The sequence below is a fragment of the Lissotriton helveticus genome, chromosome 11 (assembly GCF_964261635.1).
Source record: "Lissotriton helveticus chromosome 11, aLisHel1.1, whole genome shotgun sequence".
Classification (NCBI taxonomy): Eukaryota; Metazoa; Chordata; class Amphibia; order Caudata; family Salamandridae; genus Lissotriton; species Lissotriton helveticus.
In genome coordinates, this window is record NC_136072.1 from 1030925410 (window position 1) to 1030949162 (window position 23753).

The window sequence follows — 23753 nt, forward strand, 5'->3', positions numbered from 1 at the left end:
CTTGAATCCTGATGGTGCAATGAGCAGGGGACTCACATCTGAGTATACCCTTCCACGCTTAGGGTGGACAAAATATTTAATAACAAGGGGTGGTGATGGACAGAGTTTCTGAATTAAGCAGAATACTCTCACCCAGTCAAGAGATCAGGGCTAGATCCAACACCGTTTTTTAGCTCACTGCACCATCCCAGTTCAGAACCTGGCTATATGCAAATTAGTCTGTTCCTGTCCCAGTGCATGATGGGAACAGGGCAAACCAAACTACCAAGCCAATTCTTACACTGGGAAGGAAACAAGCTTCCGGGAACCGGTTTCTGCCATTTCAGGCGTCGTCGGCCCGGCTTGCTTGAATCCTGATGGTGCAATGAGCAAGGGACTCACATCTGAGTATACCCTTCCACGCTTAGGGTGGACAAAATATTTAACAACAAGGGGTGGTGATGGACAGAGTTTCTGAATTAAGCAGAATACTCTCACCCAGTCAAGAGATCAGGGCTAGATCCAACACCGTTTTTTAGCTCACTGCACCATCCCAGTTCAGAACCTGGCTATATGCAAATTAGTCCGTTCCTGTCCCAGTGCATGATGGGAACAGGGCAAACCAAACTACCAAGCCAATTCTTACACTGGGAAGGAAACAAGCTTCCGGGGACCGGTTTCTGCCATTTCAGGCGTCGTCGGCCCGGCTTGCTTGAATCCTGATGGTGCAATGAGCAAGGGACTCACATCTGAGTATACCCTTCCACGCTTAGGGTGGACAAAATATTTAACAACAAGGGGTGGTGATGGACAGAGTTTCTGAATTAAGCAGAATACTCTCACCCAGTCAAGAGATCAGGGCTAGATCCAACACCGTTTTTTAGCTCACTGCACCATCCCAGTTCAGAACCTGGCTATATGCAAATTAGTCTGTTCCTGTCCCAGTGCATGATGGGAACAGGGCAAACCAAACTACCAAGCCAATTCTTACACTGGGAAGGAAACAAGCTTCCGGGGACCGGTTTCTGCCATTTCAGGCGTCGTCGGCCCGGCTTGCTTGAATCCTGATGGTGCAATGAGCAAGGGACTCACATCTGAGTATACCCTTCCACGCTTGGGGTGGACAAAATATTTAACAACAAGGGGTGGTGATGGACAGAGTTTCTGAATTAAGCAGAATACTCTCACCCAGTCAAGAGATCAGGGCTAGATCCAACACCGTTTTTTAGCTCACTGCACCATCCCAGTTCAGAACCTGGCTATATGCAAATTAGTCTGTTCCTGTCCCAGTGCATGATGGGAACAGGGCAAACCAAATTACCAAGCCAATTCTTACACTGGGAAGGAAACAAGCTTCCGGGGACCGGTTTCTGCCATTTCAGGCGTCGTCGGCCCGGCTTGCTTGAATCCTGATGGTGCAATGAGCAAGGGACTCACATCTGAGTATACCCTTCCACGCTTAGGGTGGACAAAATATTTAACAACAAGGGGTGGTGATGGACAGAGTTTCTGAATTAAGCAGAATACTCTCACCCAGTCAAGAGATCAGGGCTAGATCCAACACCGTTTTTTAGCTCACTGCACCATCCCAGTTCAGAACCTGGCTATATGCAAATTAGTCTGTTCCTGTCCCAGTGCATGATGGGAACAGGGCAAACCAAACTACCAAGCCAATTCTTACACTGGGAAGGAAACAAGCTTCCGGGGACCGGTTTCTGCCATTTCAGGCGTCGTCGGCCCGGCTTGCTTGAATCCTGATGGTGCAATGAGCAAGGGACTCACATCTGAGTATACCCTTCCACGCTTAGGGTGGACAAAATATTTAACAACAAGGGGTGGTGATGGACAGAGTTTCTGAATTAAGCAGAATACTCTCACCCAGTCAAGAGATCAGGGCTAGATCCAACACCGTTTTTTAGCTCACTGCACCATCCCAGTTCAGAACCTGGCTATATGCAAATTAGTCTGTTCCTGTCCCAGTGCATGATGGGAACAGGGCAAACCAAACTACCAAGCCAATTCTTACACTGGGAAGGAAACAAGCTTCCGGGGACCGGTTTCTGCCATTTCAGGCGTCGTCGGCCCGGCTTGCTTGAATCCTGATGGTGCAATGAGCAAGGGACTCACATCTGAGTATACCCTTCCACGCTTGGGGTGGACAAAATATTTAACAACAAGGGGTGGTGATGGACAGAGTTTCTGAATTAAGCAGAATACTCTCACCCAGTCAAGAGATCAGGGCTAGATCCAACACCGTTTTTTAGCTCACTGCACCATCCCAGTTCAGAACCTGGCTATATGCAAATTAGTCTGTTCCTGTCCCAGTGCATGATGGGAACAGGGCAAACCAAACTACCAAGCCAATTCTTACACTGGGAAGGAAACAAGCTTCCGGGGACCGGTTTCTGCCATTTCAGGCGTCGTCGGCCCGGCTTGCTTGAATCCTGATGGTGCAATGAGCAAGGGACTCACATCTGAGTATACCCTTCCACGCTTAGGGTGGACAAAATATTTAACAACAAGGGGTGGTGATGGACAGAGTTTCTGAATTAAGCAGAATACTCTCACCCAGTCAAGAGATCAGGGCTAGATCCAACACCGTTTTTTAGCTCACTGCACCATCCCAGTTCAGAACCTGGCTATATGCAAATTAGTCTGTTCCTGTCCCAGTGCATGATGGGAACAGGGCAAACCAAACTACCAAGCCAATTCTTACACTGGGAAGGAAACAAGCTTCCGGGGACCGGTTTCTGCCATTTCAGGCGTCGTCGGCCCGGCTTGCTTGAATCCTGATGGTTCAATGAGCAAGGGACTCACATCTGAGTATACCCTTCCATGCTTAGGGTGGACAAAATATTTAACAACAAGGGGTGGTGATGGACAGAGTTTCTGAATTAAGCAGAATACTCTCACCCAGTCAAGAGATCAGGGCTAGATCCAACACCGTTTTTTAGCTCACTGCACCATCCCAGTTCAGAACCTCGCTATATGCAAATTAGTCTGTTCCTGTCCCAGTGCATGATGGGAACAGGGCAAACCAAACTACCAAGCCAATTCTTACACTGGGAAGGAAACAAGCTTCCGGGGACCGGTTTCTGCCATTTCAGGCGTCGTCGGCCCGGCTTGCTTGAATCCTGATGGTGCAATGAGCAAGGGACTCACATCTGAGTATACCCTTCCACGCTTAGGGTGGACAAAATATTTAACAACAAGGGGTGGTGATGGACAGAGTTTCTGAATTAAGCAGAATACTCTCACCCAGTCAAGAGATCAGGGCTAGATCCAACACCGTTTTTTAGCTCACTGCACCATCCCAGTTCAGAACCTGGCTATATGCAAATTAGTCTGTTCCTGTCCCAGTGCATGGTGGGAACAGGGCAAACCAAACTACCAAGCCAATTCTTACACTGGGAAGGAAACAAGCTTCCGGGGACCGGTTTCTGCCATTTCAGGCGTCGTCGTCCCGGCTTGCTTGAATCCTGATGGTGCAATGAGCAAGGGACTCACATCTGAGTATACCCTTCCACGCTTAGGGTGGACAAAATATTTAACAACAAGGGGTGGTGATGGACAGAGTTTCTGAATTAAGCAGAATACTCTCACCCAGTCAAGAGATCAGGGCTAGATCCAACACCGTTTTTTAGCTCACTGCACCATCCCAGTTCAGAACCTGGCTATATGCAAATTAGTCTGTTCCTGTCCCAGTGCATGATGGGAACAGGGCAAACCAAACTACCAAGCCAATTCTTACACTGGGAAGGAAACAAGCTTCCGGGGACCGGTTTCTGCCATTTCAGGCGTCGTCGGCCCGGCTTGCTTGAATCCTGATGGTGCAATGAGCAAGGGACTCACATCTGAGTATACCCTTCCACGCTTAGGGTGGACAAAATATTTAACAACAAGGGGTGGTGATGGACAGAGTTTCTGAATTAAGCAGAATACTCTCACCCAGTCAAGAGATCAGGGCTAGATCCAACACCGTTTTTTAGCTCACTGCACCATCCCAGTTCAGAACCTGGCTATATGCAAATTAGTCTGTTCCTGTCCCAGTGCATGATGGGAACAGGGCAAACCAAACTACCAAGCCAATTCTTACACTGGGAAGGAAACAAGCTTCCGGGGACCGGTTTCTGCCATTTCAGGCGTCGTCGGCCCGGCTTGCTTGAATCCTGATGGTGCAATGAGCAAGGGACTCACATCTGAGTATACCCTTCCACGCTTAGGGTGGACAAAATATTTAACAACAAGGGGTGGTGATGGACAGAGTTTCTGAATTAAGCAGAATACTCTCACCCAGTCAAGAGATCAGGGCTAGATCCAACACCGTTTTTTAGCTCACTGCACCATCCCAGTTCAGAACCTCGCTATATGCAAATTAGTCTGTTCCTGTCCCAGTGCATGATGGGAACAGGGCAAACCAAACTACCAAGCCAATTCTTACACTGGGAAGGAAACAAGCTTCCGGGGACCGGTTTCTGCCATTTCAGGCGTCGTCGGCCCGGCTTGCTTGAATCCTGATGGTGCAATGAGCAAGGGACTCACATCTGAGTATACCCTTCCACGCTTAGGGTGGACAAAATATTTAACAACAAGGGGTGGTGATGGACAGAGTTTCTGAATTAAGCAGAATACTCTCACCCAGTCAAGAGATCAGGGCTAGATCCAACACCGTTTTTTAGCTCACTGCACCATCCCAGTTCAGAACCTGGCTATATGCAAATTAGTCTGTTCCTGTCCCAGTGCATGGTGGGAACAGGGCAAACCAAACTACCAAGCCAATTCTTACACTGGGAAGGAAACAAGCTTCCGGGGACCGGTTTCTGCCATTTCAGGCGTCGTCGGCCCGGCTTGCTTGAATCCTGATGGTGCAATGAGCAAGGGACTCACATCTGAGTATACCCTTCCACGCTTAGGGTGGACAAAATATTTAACAACAAGGGGTGGTGATGGACAGAGTTTCTGAATTAAGCAGAATACTCTCACCCAGTCAAGAGATCAGGGCTAGATCCAACACCGTTTTTTAGCTCACTGCACCATCCCAGTTCAGAACCTGGCTATATGCAAATTAGTCTGTTCCTGTCCCAGTGCATGATGGGAACAGGGCAAACCAAACTACCAAGCCAATTCTTACACTGGGAAGGAAACAAGCTTCCGGGGACCGGTTTCTGCCATTTCAGGCGTCGTCGGCCCGGCTTGCTTGAATCCTGATGGTGCAATGAGCAAGGGACTCACATCTGAGTATACCCTTCCACGCTTAGGGTGGACAAAATATTTAACAACAAGGGGTGGTGATGGACAGAGTTTCTGAATTAAGCAGAATACTCTCACCCAGTCAAGAGATCAGGGCTAGATCCAACACCGTTTTTTAGCTCACTGCACCATCCCAGTTCAGAACCTGGCTATATGCAAATTAGTCTGTTCCTGTCCCAGTGCATGATGGGAACAGGGCAAACCAAACTACCAAGCCAATTCTTACACTGGGAAGGAAACAAGCTTCCGGGGACCGGTTTCTGCCATTTCAGGCGTCGTCGGCCCGGCTTGCTTGAATCCTGATGGTGCAATGAGCAAGGGACTCACATCTGAGTATACCCTTCCACGCTTGGGGTGGACAAAATATTTAACAACAAGGGGTGGTGATGGACAGAGTTTCTGAATTAAGCAGAATACTCTCACCCAGTCAAGAGATCAGGGCTAGATCCAACACCGTTTTTTAGCTCACTGCACCATCCCAGTTCAGAACCTGGCTATATGCAAATTAGTCTGTTCCTGTCCCAGTGCATGATGGGAACAGGGCAAACCAAACTACCAAGCCAATTCTTACACTGGGAAGGAAACAAGCTTCCGGGGACCGGTTTCTGCCATTTCAGGCGTCGTCGGCCCGGCTTGCTTGAATCCTGATGGTGCAATGAGCAAGGGACTCACATCTGAGTATACCCTTCCACGCTTAGGGTGGACAAAATATTTAACAACAAGGGGTGGTGATGGACAGAGTTTCTGAATTAAGCAGAATACTCTCACCCAGTCAAGAGATCAGGGCTAGATCCAACACCGTTTTTTAGCTCACTGCACCATCCCAGTTCAGAACCTGGCTATATGCAAATTAGTCTGTTCCTGTCCCAGTGCATGATGGGAACAGGGCAAACCAAACTACCAAGCCAATTCTTACACTGGGAAGGAAACAAGCTTCCGGGGACCGGTTTCTGCCATTTCAGGCGTCGTCGGCCCGGCTTGCTTGAATCCTGATGGTGCAATGAGCAAGGGACTCACATCTGAGTATACCCTTCCACGCTTAGGGTGGACAAAATATTTAACAACAAGGGGTGGTGATGGACAGAGTTTCTGAATTAAGCAGAATACTCTCACCCAGTCAAGAGATCAGGGCTAGATCCAACACCGTTTTTTAGCTCACTGCACCATCCCAGTTCAGAACCTCGCTATATGCAAATTAGTCTGTTCCTGTCCCAGTGCATGATGGGAACAGGGCAAACCAAACTACCAAGCCAATTCTTACACTGGGAAGGAAACAAGCTTCCGGGGACCGGTTTCTGCCATTTCAGGCGTCGTCGGCCCGGCTTGCTTGAATCCTGATGGTGCAATGAGCAAGGGACTCACATCTGAGTATACCCTTCCACGCTTAGGGTGGACAAAATATTTAACAACAAGGGGTGGTGATGGACAGAGTTTCTGAATTAAGCAGAATACTCTCACCCAGTCAAGAGATCAGGGCTAGATCCAACACCGTTTTTTAGCTCACTGCACCATCCCAGTTCAGAACCTGGCTATATGCAAATTAGTCTGTTCCTGTCCCAGTGCATGGTGGGAACAGGGCAAACCAAACTACCAAGCCAATTCTTACACTGGGAAGGAAACAAGCTTCCGGGGACCGGTTTCTGCCATTTCAGGCGTCGTCGGCCCGGCTTGCTTGAATCCTGATGGTGCAATGAGCAAGGGACTCACATCTGAGTATACCCTTCCACGCTTAGGGTGGACAAAATATTTAACAACAAGGGGTGGTGATGGACAGAGTTTCTGAATTAAGCAGAATACTCTCACCCAGTCAAGAGATCAGGGCTAGATCCAACACCGTTTTTTAGCTCACTGCACCATCCCAGTTCAGAACCTGGCTATATGCAAATTAGTCTGTTCCTGTCCCAGTGCATGATGGGAACAGGGCAAACCAAACTACCAAGCCAATTCTTACACTGGGAAGGAAACAAGCTTCCGGGGACCGGTTTCTGCCATTTCAGGCGTCGTCGGCCCGGCTTGCTTGAATCCTGATGGTGCAATGAGCAAGGGACTCACATCTGAGTATACCCTTCCACGCTTAGGGTGGACAAAATATTTAACAACAAGGGGTGGTGATGGACAGAGTTTCTGAATTAAGCAGAATACTCTCACCCAGTCAAGAGATCAGGGCTAGATCCAACACCGTTTTTTAGCTCACTGCACCATCCCAGTTCAGAACCTGGCTATATGCAAATTAGTCTGTTCCTGTCCCAGTGCATGATGGGAACAGGGCAAACCAAACTACCAAGCCAATTCTTACACTGGGAAGGAAACAAGCTTCCGGGGACCGGTTTCTGCCATTTCAGGCGTCGTCGGCCCGGCTTGCTTGAATCCTGATGGTGCAATGAGCAAGGGACTCACATCTGAGTATACCCTTCCACGCTTGGGGTGGACAAAATATTTAACAACAAGGGGTGGTGATGGACAGAGTTTCTGAATTAAGCAGAATACTCTCACCCAGTCAAGAGATCAGGGCTAGATCCAACACCGTTTTTTAGCTCACTGCACCATCCCAGTTCAGAACCTGGCTATATGCAAATTAGTCTGTTCCTGTCCCAGTGCATGATGGGAACAGGGCAAACCAAACTACCAAGCCAATTCTTACACTGGGAAGGAAACAAGCTTCCGGGGACCGGTTTCTGCCATTTCAGGCGTCGTCGGCCCGGCTTGCTTGAATCCTGATGGTGCAATGAGCAAGGGACTCACATCTGAGTATACCCTTCCACGCTTAGGGTGGACAAAATATTTAACAACAAGGGGTGGTGATGGACAGAGTTTCTGAATTAAGCAGAATACTCTCACCCAGTCAAGAGATCAGGGCTAGATCCAACACCTTTTTTTAGCTCACTGCACCATCCCAGTTCAGAACCTGGCTATATGCAAATTAGTCTGTTCCTGTCCCAGTGCATGATGGGAACAGGGCAAACCAAACTACCAAGCCAATTCTTACACTGGGAAGGAAACAAGCTTCCGGGGACCGGTTTCTGCCATTTCAGGCGTCGTCGGCCCGGCTTGCTTGAATCCTGATGGTGCAATGAGCAAGGGACTCACATCTGAGTATACCCTTCCATGCTTAGGGTGGACAAAATATTTAACAACAAGGGGTGGTGATGGACCGAGTTTCTGAATTAAGCAGAATACTCTCACCCAGTCAAGAGATCAGGGCTAGATCCAACACCGTTTTTTAGCTCACTGCACCATCCCAGTTCAGAACCTGGCTATATGCAAATTAGTCTGTTCCTGTCCCAGTGCATGATGGGAACAGGGCAAACCAAACTACCAAGCCAATTCTTACACTGGGAAGGAAACAAGCTTCCGGGGACCGGTTTCTGCCATTTCAGGCGTCGTCGGCCCGGCTTGCTTGAATCCTGATGGTGCAATGAGCAAGGGACAGTGAGCTAAATAATGGTGATGGATCAAGCCCTGATCTTTGGACTGCGTAAGAGTGGTCTGCTTAATTCAGACACTCTGTTCATCACCACCCCCTTTTCTGAATCGTGTTTGGCCACTATAGGTGTGGCAGGGTATACTCAGACATGAGTCCCTTGCTCACTGCTCCATCAGGATTCAAGCAAGCCGGGCCGACGAGGCTGAAATGCCAGAAACCGGTCCCCGGAAGCTTGTATCCTTTCTGGTGAAGAATTGGCTTGGTAGTTTGGTCTGCCCTGTTCCCATGATGCACTGGGCCAGGGACAGACTAATTTGCATATAGCCAGGTTCTGAGCTGGGATGGGGCAGTGAGCTAAATAACGGTGATGGATCAAGCCCTGATCTTTGGACTGGGTAAGAGTGGTCTGCTTAATTCAGACACTCTGTTCATCACCACCCCCTTTTCTGAAAAGTTCTGGTATTGACATTTTTTCAATGTCTGGATGTGGTGTGTAGCTGGCTAGAGCCGGCCACGTTGCTCCTGGTCTACCTAGTGGACCGAGCCTGGTGATGTGATTATTGTGTTTTAGGGCGCCTTTAAACCAGAGCAGGTGCTCTTGGTATTTTAATGGGATTTCCACCTCCTCGAAAGGAGTGTACTCATCCGGAGGTTCCTCTATTTTGTAATAGTGGAATTCGTGTGTGACAGTATTTGCTGCTGGAAAGTTTATCCATGAATAGAATACCTCTGTCTGCCGATATTCATGTGCCTCAATTACAAATACGACTATACCACCTCTCGATGTTAGTCCATTCTCTATTAGTTTAAGAGTTATAGTTTTTCTTATGTTGATCGGAATGAGTATTGCATTCGGGTCGGTCTGCAGGAGACTTGTGTCATCCTCTAGGAGTCGAGCTGCTATTCTAGCTGTCTCCCTTTCTTCTTCATTTTCTGACATTTTTACTGACAGAAAGGTTTTTGTTGCAGATCAGGTTTCAAGGAAACAAAGATTAGTAGCACAATATTTTGGAACACTGTATCCTTCAACGTTGAATAAACCAAAAACTATACATAGAAATCTCTTCCTTCTAAGTTCCGGCGGATTTTTGCCTTTGACCCACTCCAGACGTCTTTGGAGTATTTACGGGAGAAAGGGTCTGTGTGAAAAAGCACGACTGAGTTACTCTAACGTCTTGCGTTAGATTTATCGCCTTACCAAACGTTGGGCGCCATGTAGTGTAGTTCCTATAGTCCCAATAGGCTCTGCGCATTGGAATAATATATTCAGCAGTGTAGACGTAGGACTGAGGTTAACTAGGTCTCTACTGACTATATTAGACTTAAGTTTTTGCCAGCTAGCTCAGAGGTCACTAGAAACTTTCTCGAATAAGCGAGGAGGAGTTTAACCTCCCTGGATAGACAAGAAGGGATTTAGTTTCTGACAACCATAAAACATGACAACTTTGCTCTCCCTGATTAAGAGTATATCTCTAGAGTCGTGTGAAAACAAAAGACAGCTATTTCACTCAGTCAAAATGTGCGTACTTAGTTTCACAGAATGCAGAGAAAAGAGAGACGGGCGTTTTTAATAAAAGGTGTTATTTATTGAGCAGTTTTCTTCCTCATACAAGAGAAATGAATTGCCACGATTGTAATGCTCATGGTAAAGTAAAGTGCGTACAGTAAAAGGAGGATTATAAAATAATACTGTAAAAGCATTGATATGGTTTCTTAGCCATATGATACTTTAAAAATAGATAAAATATGTACACACATATATACATACATTGACTAATCGTACTCAACTGGTGCTTCTAAATACGCCTACCCCGGTATACCTGACCTAAGCCTAATACGTGGGAGGGAGTAAGTAAGTAGCAGTTTAAGTTAAGTTTGTTTCGCCAAGAATCTGACTCAAGAATTCTCTGTAAGGGTTTAGTCAGTTCCGTACCTGGGTAATAGAAAGCAGGAGGTCTGGTATCTCTCTCTCGGGACTCGATATCCCAGCAACCCGCAAAGATAGGCTGGAAACGCCGGAGCTGGATTTCTCGGCAGGAGAAAAGACAGCGTCTTTCTCAGCGCGTCAAGGAGGAGGGGCATCGTCCTTGGGCTCTCGCATCAGCTGGGCTCTCGGAAGTAGATAGCTGCTCTGCTCCAGATTCACCACCGTGTGTTTGCTTAAGGCAACGTTGGTATATTTATACCTGAAAGGTGCCTGGGTTTGACGTAAGGTTGGACATAAGACGTCAATAAAGATGTCACTGAGAACTGGCCGTTCTTACAGTGCTTTACAGGAGTTCTAGGACGAAATCAAAACAATAGCAAGGGGGATTTCCCAGGTTGCTGGAGGCTTGGTTTTGTTTATAGAACTCGGTGTGCTTACTAGGGGGCTGGAGGAGTAGTCTTGCTTAATGTGACAGCATGTGCTACGACTGAATTCTGGATATGATTATTATGCCGTTGTATGGATATTATTGATTATAGCCGGACAAGGGCATGAAATAGGAATATCGATTCAGGTTTCCTAGATAACACACTACAGTTGGTGGTGCAGCAGATCGCAGAGTGTTGTCACGAAGGAAACGGTGGAAAACCACTCGAGAAAGTTTTAAATATTTGTGTTTGAGAAAATTCAACAAAAACAAGTGAATCCCAAAAAGAAATTGCTGCTCCTCAACAAAAGCGTAAAGATGAGATCGTTATTCTTTACCAATCAATGCTTGGTTTTAACATTAAATGCACCGCACAATTAATTGTTTACCAGAGAGGCTTTTAATTGGGCACCTGCAAAGAGAGGCACTGTGGCATAACAGTACATCACTACTCAAGGCTCAAGAGGCACTAAAAGGGTTTGTTTATTGAGTCGTTTACACAACGCCCCCGCCCCCTCAAGATCTCCCCCTCCACTGATTTATAACCTTGTGTTAAGAATGCCGTTTGATTAATCTCTCTGAAACCTTGTAACGAGAAACATAACAGCCCTGTATATATTTCTCATAAAACCATCAGGGAGTTAGCGGGTATCATATGTGCCTCGGAGATCAGCACCTCTCCCCCTTCGTGAACATCACGAAGAAAGGAAGGAAGGCCTGTCGAAAGAGCCAGCACCTGGCCGTCAGTACCGGGGGATAAGAGCAGGCGTCCTTAGCTCGAGCCATCAGTGCAGAAACAGCAGGCGGCCTTAGCTTTGACCAATGTGCAAACCAGCAGGCGGTGGTGACGGCTTGTAGGTTGGCTGGAGAGGCAGCCAGACAGCCACAAACACGCCAGCTACGGTAAATTACCCAATCCATAGGCGATAGCCACTTAAAGCAGACCCCCCAGGATACCAGGATATAGTGGCTTTTGTAAAAATGCCGCGATTTCTAGAAAAATGCCGATTTCGCGGGCACGTTTGTAAAAATTGCGGCATTTTTTCAAAATTGCCGATTTCGCTGCAAATCACGAAATCTCGAAATCGCGATATCCTGGAGGGTCTGACAAAAGGGGTTGTGGTGCTGTAATCATCATCTTCCCAGCTTTCAGAGACAACAGACTTTTGTCAGAAAACCAAACCTTTTTACACAGTTCTGGCATTTTACTGGGACATAGCCATTTTTTTTTTTACTTTTTGTGCTTTGAACCTCCTTCCAGTTAGAGGTAGAAATGGATGTGAAAGCAATAATGGATCCCGGAAAGCTATACATTTTGGAAAAGTAGACAAAATTCTGAATGCACCAAGGGGTAATTTGTGTAGATCCTTCAAGGTTTTTTTTTTTAATAGAAATCAACAGTTGAAAATCAGACAAATTGAAAATGAGATAAAAAAGCAGCCATTTGTGCCAACGTTTTCACCTATAACTTCTTCTAAGATGTTTGAAAGCAGTTGGGTAGGAAACGTTGGGGGGGTCCATGCAAACCATATCTCCCTGGACTCCCCTGGGTGTCTAGTTTTCAGAAATGTGTGGGTTTGGTAAGTTTCCCTGGATGGCCTCCGAGCCCAGGCCCAAAAACCCAGGTTACCCCCATTACAAAACCAGCTCGTTTTGTGATAGGTCATTTTGATGTCTCCTCAATATGTTTTGGACCCTTGCCTGTCACGGGTACTTGGGCCACCCACACGAGTGAAGTACTATTTTTATCAAGAGACCTGGGGGAATGTTGGGTGGTAGGAAATTTGTGTCAGCCCAGTGATCCCACAACTTTCCCACACAGAAATTTGAGAAAAAGTCATTTTTTCAGCTAAATTTGTGGTTTGCAGGGGATTCTGTGTAGGAAAACCTTGGTGGGTCCAGGCAAGCCATACCTTCCAGGACTCCCATGGGTGTCTTGTTTTCAAAAATGTGCGGGTTTGGTAGGCCGCTGAGCCCGAGACCAAAAACGCAGGTGACACCCTTGAAAAACCAGGTAGTTTTGTGATAGATAGGTGGGCACCTGTGTTTTTGGTCCCGGTGCTGAAAGGTAGGGCCGTATTCGACCAAGAACCCTTCAGTATTTGCCCGGCGTTAGCCGCCTCTCATACCATTCGAGAATACCAAACAAAGAGGCAGGCGCTGGAGACAGAAGGCAGGAAACAGGAGTTTATTCCGACGGAGCAGAACACGTCAAATCAGACAACAGGGTATCTTCTCGAGGTGCTCTAAACGCATCCTTGGGGCCTGGCCTCTTATACACAGGTTTATTGCTTTACTACATAAAACACATTCTTGTTAATGCTTTGATGTACGGAAAGGCATCCTCGGAATCTCTGCTCCAAACCCGTTCCCACACATGTTTACAGTAAAAGTCCCACCCTGATCTCAGTAGGTGATGACTATCGCGCAGCTGGATATCCCTCCGGCGCCCGGAATGTGCGCGGCTGATCGGATCTCATGGGGTGGGGGCCTTTATCATTCATAGATTCTTCGAAGAAGGACAGCTTCCTACTGTAAGGGGCAATAAACTGTATCCGCGGGGCTAGGTGATGGCCTGGGATCGGGCGGGACAATCGGGCACAGAGGAAGGGGGTTCATCAAAGGATGCGTGATCATTAAAGGGACGGTGGGAGGTGTTAGTCGGGTGCGGAATGTGGCTCCGAGGCAAGGCCGCGCTGAAGGGGTGGTTTATGGCCCAAGCATGTGAGAACGTGGGCTGTCAGCGCGCGGGGGATGCTGGCGGGGTCAGAGAGAGAGAGAGATGCGCGAGCTATCGGTAGTGGGCAGAGAGGCCATGGTGTTCAAAATGGCTGCTATTTACGCGCATGTTTGAGCTAAAAGGGGACAAGATGGCGCCGATAATGTTTACGTCGCAATCTAGATTTTAACGACGGGTTTGCAGACATCTAGGGGAACCTAAAAAACCTAGACATTTCTGAAAACTAGACAACCGTGGCAATCCAGGGAGGTGTGGCTTACGTTGATCCCCAACATTTTCCTTCCAAAAATTTGCTGCTAACCTCAAATTTAGCTAAAATGTCAAATTTTCTTTGAATATCTGTATGGGAAAGCTGTGAGATCACCGCACGGCACAAATTTACTACTACCCAGCATTCCTCTCAGTCTCCCGGTAAAACTCTTATATTACTTTTCTTCGATGGGTCAAGTCCTATGACATAGAAGGCCCAAAAATGTATAGAAATTGAGGGGGGCCCAAAGCAGGTATAAAAGGGCAGTTGGTTTATATGTTTTTCGGTTGACGCTATTTTAGGCATCCAAACAAGTGAGGTATCATTTTTCTCGGGAGACCAAGGGGAATGCTGGGTAGTAGGAAATTTGTGCCTGCACGGTGATCTTACAACTTACCCACACAGAAATGTGAGGAAATTTGATTTTGTAAGTAAATCTGAGGTTTTCAGGAGATTCTGGGTAAGAAAACACTGGGGGGGCCCATGCAAGCCACACCACCAGCTAAGAGTCAGTACATGCACACAACCATCCACACATACCCCCAGCCAAGCGCCATCCATACACACCGACAGCCAAGCGCCACCCACACACACCGCCAGCCAAGCGCCCCAATGTATAAATAAAATAACAAAATCCCTGGCTCCTAGTGGGCTTTCCGCCCCGGGGGGGCAGATTAGGGACTATTGCCCCCTTTAGCTTCCCTGGGGAGGCAAAAAGACTGTGGCAGCTTTTGGGGGGAGGGTGGAGGCATTGACATGCCCATTTTGGGCAGCCCCGACCTCTATGTATAAAAAAAACCAATCCCTAAGGCCTAGTGGGCTTTATGCCCCCGGGGGGCAGACTAGGGGCCCCCATCTGCCTCAGGGGGCAGAAAGACTGTGGGAGTTTGGGGGGGCGGCATTGTCCTGCCTATTTATGGCAGCCCCCAACCCTAAATTCAATTTTTAAAAAATCCCTGGCGTCTAGTGGGCTTTCTACCCCCCTAGGGAGGCAGATTGGGGGTTACTGCCCTAAATTCAATGGGGGGAAATCCCTTTCATCTAATGGGCTTTCTGCCCCCCTGGGGGCAGATTGGGGGTTACTGGCCCTTTTCCCCCCAAGGGGGGCACATAAAGACTTATTTTGTGAGCGGTGGGGGCATTGGCATGCCCGTATTGGGCAGCCCCCACGCCTAATTCAAAATGCCAATAAAATCCCTGGTATCTAGTGGGCTTTGCGCCCCCCCCCCCCCCAGGAGTCAGATTGGGGGCTACTGCCCCCATATGCAGGGGGAGGGCAGAAAGACTGAATATGCCAAAAGTAATTGGGGAGAGCAAAGGTCCTTGCCCAAGGGGCCGCTACCCCATCCCTGGTTGCTAGTGGATGGATCCCTGCTTGAGGATTGCCCTCCTGGGGCAATCCCCAAACAGGGATCCACTAATGAAGGGAACCATTGGAAAGGGGAGATTCTCCCCTTTCCAACGATACCTCTCCTGACTTTCTACGTGCTCAGAGATAGCCCCCTGAGCACATAGAAAGTGAAACTGAAATGAGCCTATCGGCTCATTTCAGTTTCGGTTTCTATGAAATGAAGTCAGTGTGATGTTTGCCCTGATCGTCATTTCATAGAAGCCAAAAATACAATACAGCCTCTGGAGCTGGGAAAACTCTTCCCCAGCTCCGGAGGCTGTTGGGGGGGTGGGTTGAGGGAAACCCTCTGGTGCCCCGCCAGAGGGATTCCCAGTGCCATGGCTTTGGTCGCGCGGGAACCGTCTGACGCACGAGCACTTATACGTCGGACTGCTCCTGCGCGTCCGACGCATGGAAGGGGTTAATGATTACACCTGAACATTAAGATATGGGAAACCCCATTCTGTCACTTGCAGTTCATAAATTACAATCCTAATATAGCACTGTGACCTATGAACTGTCATCAAAGACATTCATGTAAACTGCATGGTACAGGTTAGAATGTTATCTTTTTTCCCATCTTTAATTGTCCTAATATTGCTAGAAATGGTTTGTTTGGTTTGAAAAACATTCTCATTAGTAATGCCAATCAATTTGTTATGTTTTAAATTCTGAGTTTGTACTTCACCAGAACAAACCCTCTTCAAATATTCTGCCTACTAGTAAGGATGACATGCGATTCCTACACCTTGTAAACCTCATTGTCTCATGTAACATTCCACAACGGTCGTTATGGGAGGCTCAAAAATGACTTAATTTTTTTCACTCGCAACATCCCTTCCTGGTCCACCAGCTTCTATAACTCCTTGAACGTCAACTCCTCCTCATCTATCCCACATGGGCAGCAGCTAAAAAATTCCACCTCGACTTGTTTTAATGGCTCTCTCACTATTTCACTTTATAACAATGGTACTGTCTAGATTGAAGCTAAAGTCACTTGTCTCTCTCTCTTTGACCACCTTTCCCTTCCCTTCTCACCACGCCTGCAACTGTGATCTCACTTGATTCTTCATCTAGCGCCACCCTTTACTCCCTATCTCCTCCCCTGACCCCTCTATACTCCAATAGGCCGCTCTCTCGGGAGGCAGTCAGACCCTCTGCCCCCCCTTCCCCTGCTACCTCCTCTCCAATTCTTCCCCCCGTCCCAATGTGAACTTCCCCTCAACATGTCAGCCATACCTCTGGCTAACACTCTCTATTTCCACTCAGCACCTTCCCGGTATTCCAATGTTACCTCTTCTCCCTAACCCTGCCCACCACCCCCTTATTTAATCCACCTTTTCTACTACCTGATCTCCCGGTTAACTTTTCATACTTTCCCCCTCCCCCCCCCCCCCCCCCCCCGTTAGACCTGGTATCATTGGCGTGAGTCTTCCTTCCATTTCTTACTGATTGCCTCCTCTGTTTTTGATCTGTTTTGCTGGTTAGATGCTTTGGGCACTGTGCCACTGCTATTCAGTGCCACAGTGCAAGTGCTCCCTATGTTAAATCAATGCATTGATTAGTGACTCCATGATTGGGTTATTTGATTTACTTGTCAGACCCTAGTACAGTGCACCATGTGTGCCCAGGGCTTGTAAATCAAATGCTGCTAGTGGGCTTGCAGCGCTGGTTGTGCCACCCACAGAAGCAGCTTGTAAAGCGTGTCACAAGCCTGCCATTGAAGAGCCTGTGTGCAGTCTAGTACTGCCATGTTGAATTGGTAATTGCACCCACTTGCCAGTTCCTAAACCTTCCCTTTTCTTAATATCAGACACCCATAAGGTAGGCCCAACGGCAGGGTGCATTGTAATTATAAGGTAGGACATGCCCTTTTAATGTTTCACTATTGCAAGGCTACCTGTTCCCCATGGGCCAAAATGGGCAGTTTGATTATAACATCTTATAATCCTAACTGACTCAGGGAACATGGTAGAAATTCGAATTTAGTATGCCTGAAAGATAAAATACAACTTTTAGAAAAGTTGGTTTTAACATTCTGTGGTTGAAAATACCACTTTTAGAAACTAGGTATTTTCTTGCCTAACTATCCAAGCCTGCCTCTGCTAGGTTGTGTATTCCTTGTCTGGAGTTTGAGTGACAGGGGCTGGGGGATTCCAGGAGACAGGGTGAGTCAGCACAGGGCTGAATAGAGAGATCTACATGTAGATGGGTGAGAGGAGTTGTACCTGGGACCTAAATAGGGATGTGCCTTCCCTCCACAATGCTGGCTCCACCTCCTGTTGTGTGTCTGATGTCCCTGGCCTACACTGTGAAATGAAAGAAGGAGTCTTGTCAACAAGGTACTCCAAGACTGACCAGAACTGGTTCGGACTAGGCCAAGGCCCCTCTGCCTTCAGAGGACAAAGGATTTTCCAGTATAAATATGGGGACCCAGACCCCAAGATTTTAGATCACTTCTGGAACAACAAGACAAACCTTTGCCAAGGAGAAGAACCAAGGAAGCTGCAGGAGTTTGGATTGCCCCCCTGCCAGTGTTCTGTGTTGCTGGGTTGGCCTGCAGTGGTTTCTTTATTGCCAAGGAAAGAAGAAGTAATTTTCAAAGAACTTTCATCATCTTGCAGAATATTACTCCAAGGGCTTGAACTTGTGCTTGCCTCCTGCTGAAGTCTCAGGGACAAAAGACTTCACCACCAGATCCCCTCTGAATTTCCTTTCTGGGAATTCTGTCTGCAGAAGCCTGCGTATCACTGGGAGCTGGAAGCGCGAAGCGTGTCGCAGTCGCAGCTGTTGCCGTCGCATCACCGGAGAAGCGTGTCACGCCGCAGAGGTCTCCGCCGCATCATCAGAGAAGCGTGCCTTCGTCAAAGCTGTTACCCGACGCATCCCCGGAGAAGCAGGTCGCCGCCGCAAGGTCGCTGTCGTATCACCGGAGAAGCGTGTCACAGGGACTGTCGCGGCTCTAAAGCTACAGAGTTCGCCGCACAGCCGGCAGGCGCGAGCGCATCGTCTTCACGTCGTCGCATCAAGGGCGCCATCTTGCCGCATCGCACTGAATTGTCGCATCGCATCGAGGCTCAATCTACTCTCCCACATCAATTCCATTGCAAAGAATGCACAATACCAAACTGCGCCTTCCCTGGGGGATTCAACGTTTCTTTCCGGAGCAAGACCTAAACACCTTGGTCCAATCTCTGGTTCTCTCTAGATTGGACTATTACAATTCTCTTCTTTCTGGCCTCCCCAAATCCCACCTTTCCTCTCTTAAATCTGTTCTCCATTCAGCGGCTCGTTTTATATTTGGGGCCAAAAGACGTGACCACATCACACCCATTTTGTCTTCTCTTCGATGGCTTCCCATCGAGGCAAGATCAATTTACAAGACTGCCTGTATCGCTCACAAAGCCTTGCACACTTCCTCCCCTCGATACCTGGTGAATAAACTGAACATTTCTGGAGGCTCTAGACCGTCTCGTACTGTGGAAAATTTACTGCTTGAGCCCCCACCTTCAAAAGGGAAAGATCAATGGCTCAATCCTTCTCTGGCAATGCGGTGAGAATCCGGAACTCGCTTCCTCCACTACTCCGTCTCACCACCTCTACTGGGACCTTCAAATTCGACCTCAAATCTCTTCCAGAACTAATACACCCCTTTTCATTTCCCTCAAGGAAGTACTATCATTATAGTACATTTTTAACCTATGCCTATGCAATCTTCATCCTATTGTGTTTTTGGTGTGAATCCCATCTATTGTTTTATTTTACCTTTTCTTGTTTCTCATCTGCTTCTGTAACGTGTAAATATGTAATATTCTCCTCATGTAACGTACTTGGTTCTATTGTAAAGTGCTCTAACACCTTTGGGTAAAGTCTGCGCTATATAAAAATGCATTAAATAAATAAATACATTTCCTATAGACTGATTACACATATATGATTCATTGTCTCTGTATAATGTGTCTGTGATATAAAGTGCTCTGACACCTAAATTGGTATGAGTAACACTATAAAACAAATGAAATGTAAGTGAGAGAGGGCCTATGGAGAGATGATGGACAATTTTGGAGGGTGGTAGTTAGGGAATCAGTGGAGAAGGAGGTCATTCAGAGGGAGGGGAAAGCGGGGGCCAAAAATGATTGGGGGAAGGGGGCAACAGGCGTTAGAGCCGGCCTTGGTTGCGGGCATGTGATTGGCTACAACCTTTAAATATAGTTTCGGACCGATTAGGTCGTTCTGGTGCTAACATGACCTCAGGTGTGATCTAGGACATGCCAGTGCCCCTGCTATGTTGTGTACCAGTTTCCAGAGACCACTTTTGAAAAGGAGGCAGTAAGTGAACATATGCCATTCTGTTATCTGCCACAGCGTGTAGAAGGCCTCATTTAAGTCTCTTGCTGAGTTCCTACTTAGGTATCTGCATATTACAAGGGTCTGTGTGGTTGGCTTTCTCTTTCTTGTAGCATGAGGCTTGGAACTGCTGTCTGTGTCCTGGTTGCTAGGTTACTGTACAATCAAGCTTCCAGGGATTAAAGGCCACTTCTGCAACAAATGAAATGGAGGGTCGTACTATGGCTGATTCAATGCACTTCACAAACTGCAGTCATGAGCTATTTAGAAAAAGAGGCAGTGGATTCCATCTAGGCGACTTGTAGGAATCTTTAGACAGGCCTCGTACTAGGTCAGTGCTGCAGTCAAACACGGCATCTTTTCAATACTCCCGGCAAATATCCCAAGCACACACATGCCTGCACATAATAAGTCTGCATAAAGATGCTGCAGTAGGGAAGATGACGAGCATCTCTGTGGGAACAAATTTGGCAAAATGTGATTGGCGGGGGTGGATCACTATACCGCATGGTATATATCACAAAACAACAACAATGCATCCACTACATCGACCTGCTATTGCATTGTAAGGTAAGTATATCGTTACTATAACCTAGGCACGTTTCCCACCATTGCCCAGAGGAAATTAAGTAAACCTTTAGTAAACAGGCCAGGACTTGCCATTCACACCATCTGTGTTAAAAACCAACAAGAGACTAAGAGGCGAGAGACAGCGTTGGATAGTAACAGAACATACTTCAGTTTCTGGAGGAAGTGAAGAATTGGGAGAAAATATCCAAGGGCAGAATTTCCTCAACCAAAGAAACAGACAGCCTGGAGGGGAAAAAATGTTGGACGTCACCGAAAGCTGCCCAGTACCTCTTTTGCAACTGCAAAGAGGACACTGATGCTGCTGTTACCTGTGCCAGTCCTCCACTTCGCCCTCTTTCTTTTCAGTGAAGAGGAGGCCACGTGACAAGGGCATCAGTGCTCTGTTTGCAACTGTGAAGGGGCACCAGCTGTGCTTGAATTGGAAAAATAGAAGTGCTGGTACCCAGAGTACCTGCTCGTTTCTGAGAAGTGCTTCATCTTTCCATGGTTTAAAAATGGAGTACAATTAAATTAAATTGGATAATAAATGTACAGCACAACTGTGGCAAGAAGTACTACATAAACAAGCACTGGTCTTGCTTTGCCAATGCTATTTGATCGCCGCTATTGGTTTTTCCAATGCTGGATGCTTCTAACATGAATTGTGAATGGCAATGCCAACGATGGCCACATGAAAGTGTTTTTGCTATACTTTTAATATAGCAACTACATTGCATGATGCAACATGGTGTGAAGCCAAATGGCAGCCATCTTGAAAGTATAAAAAAATAATATTGCATCACGCCATGTTGTGTTACAAAATGTCACAACCATCTTAAAAGAATGGAAAAATTATTTTCTGTACTTTCATGATGGCCTCAGAATGTATCATACCCTACTGCGTCCAGCAATGTCGAGGCTAATCGAAGGTATAACAAATACACTTTCAAGATGTCAAGTCACCAATATTGGCAATGCCAGTGCTGGTGTATTTCACAAGCATCCAACATTGCAACACTAGTAGTGGCGGACAGCATTGAGCAGGCAAGAGAGGCTACGGGAGAGGGGTGGTCGGAGAAAGATGGGGGAGGCAGCAAAGATGTGGAGGAGAAGAGAGAGAAGTAGAGGAAGGCAGAGAGAGAGACAGCGACAACACAAAGCCAAAGCAGTGATCCCAGTAGAAAACTCGGAAGGAAAGTGGGACAGAAAATGAGGGTGGGAGTAGTTGGAAGGAGTGAGGGAAAGAACGAGATTCTATGTCAGGACCGAATGCTCCGATTATGATTCTCGTTCCTTTACTACCAGAATGTCAGCAGCCAATCACCTTAAAATAAACAAAACAACATCACCCATGTACCCCCCTGTAAGTCACATATCACATGCTCCAATCATAGGCGAGCAGCCAACAGAAGTACAGATGCCACCATTTTCTGTCCTCTTTCTTTGCTGCTTCGCAACCAGATAAGTAGCTTTTATTCTTTATGGTTGATGATTGTGGTTAATTACTGGTCATTACTTGTGCTATGCTACTCCGACACTGTGTGAACGTCTTTTAAACTCTTCGCTGACTGCTTTGCTGCATTACGAGGCTGATTGGGACGCCTCAAATCACTGCTGTGTGTTTTTACAGGGGTGAGCTGCAGCGTGAGATGTAAGTACCCGCAACCACACCTTCTTCTTCCTTGTGGCAGCATGTAGGCCGACTGCCTCTGATGCCAGTGTGAGCCTCAGTGGAGTGGGAGTGGACCACAGCCGTCTCGGACAAGTGTAGTCCAATTTCTATAGCTCTGAATAGCACCACAGCAAGCATGTGCAGAACCATACTGGATGCAGTAGAGGCAGTTGCTTCATATACATATCTCGGATTCAAGGTTGAACAAAAGCTGAGTTATAAATCACAGCTCACAGCAATGCGGGCCAAAGCCCAAAATGTTATATATGGCTTCAAACTACGAAAAAAGAAACTAAGCTATCCATCCCATGGCAACCTACTATCCGTTATGCTCGCACAGCTAATGCCATCAGTGACCTATGGAACAAAAATAATGAGCGGTCGAGAAATCTCAGCTCTGAAAAAACAATTTACAAACAAAAGTTTACAAAAATGTCTTCCACATTCAGCAATGTGCATCACCGGCTCAATGCCCAGCCGCGTAGCTAGGGGGGGTGGGGGTGGTTGGGGGGGCGGTCCGCCCCAGGTGGCACCTTTTTTGAGGCGGCCGCGTGGGCGAGCTGACACAGGCACTCACTTACTCACTCACTCACTCACTGACTGACTGACTGACTGACTGACTGAGCTGAGGAGGCCGCCCGGCCGAGGCCCGTTGCGGCCGCGGAGGCCCGTGTGAGTCAGGACAGTGAGTTGTAGGGCGGTCAGCGGTGTGGTGGCCCGTGGCCGTGGCGCTTAAGTGATTATAGCACTAAGGAGGATAAGCAGTAAGCATAAGCAAAGAACACAATAAATCATTTATAAATGTCGGTTCCGACTTCCGAATCATACTAGTGTGCAGCCTACCGTTGTTGGGGGCCCCCACCTCCTTCCAGCCTCGCTCACAGGACTGTCAATCAGTGGTAGCGTACGCGGTGCGCACAGCCTTAACCAATGACGGCCCTGTAACATTTTTTGTGCCAGCCCTCTTGCTGCCGCACCGTAGTGTGACGCGTTACGCGCTGCGCGCTCACCTCACCGCCCCAGCGCCCCTCCCATCCTGTCGAGGAGTGTGGAGGAGACCACCACCATTCTTATTGCCTGGCCCTGTGCTGCTCAGCTGGCTTTACAGTACTGTCTCTCTGTGGGCTGGCTGTGGCTGCGGGCAGGCGGGCGGCACTCTGCTCGACAGGCGATAAAACAGCTAATTGATTTGAGGTGAGAATATTATTTTTATTACACACGATATTTTGTCTTTTAAGTAATTATTCCTATCTTCGCCTGGCCAAAGGTTTTTCAGTGAATTGTTCTAATTTTTCATGATAAACTTTGGCTCCTGCCCAAAGTAACCGTTGAACACAGCCTGTAGCCATGTGGCCAGCTGGCACAGCGCCGAGGAAGTGGCCTTTTATATCGGCCTGTCCTCCTCACCTCAGTAATCTGCTAGGTTAGTACTCTACTTTTAAATTAACATTTTTGAAGTTTGCGAATTGTTCACAACCAGAAATAATCTTAAATGGTTTACGGCGCCGCACAGTTCATAAACAACTACTGATGCATTCAGTAACCTTGTGGCAACCTATTACTCGCTGTAGTCATTCTTTGTCTGGCCAACTACTGATCCAAATCGTTTTTGTAACCTGCCAGTGATCACAGTATTATTTTTGCGACTCACAAGCATGTATTTGATTTTGTTGCACAAGTCTGTGATCATTGGAGTGCAGACCTGCACATTTTGAATTTTATTTTGTTTATTTTAAAACACATTTTCACACCACTCTGGGCTTCCACCGATTCACCA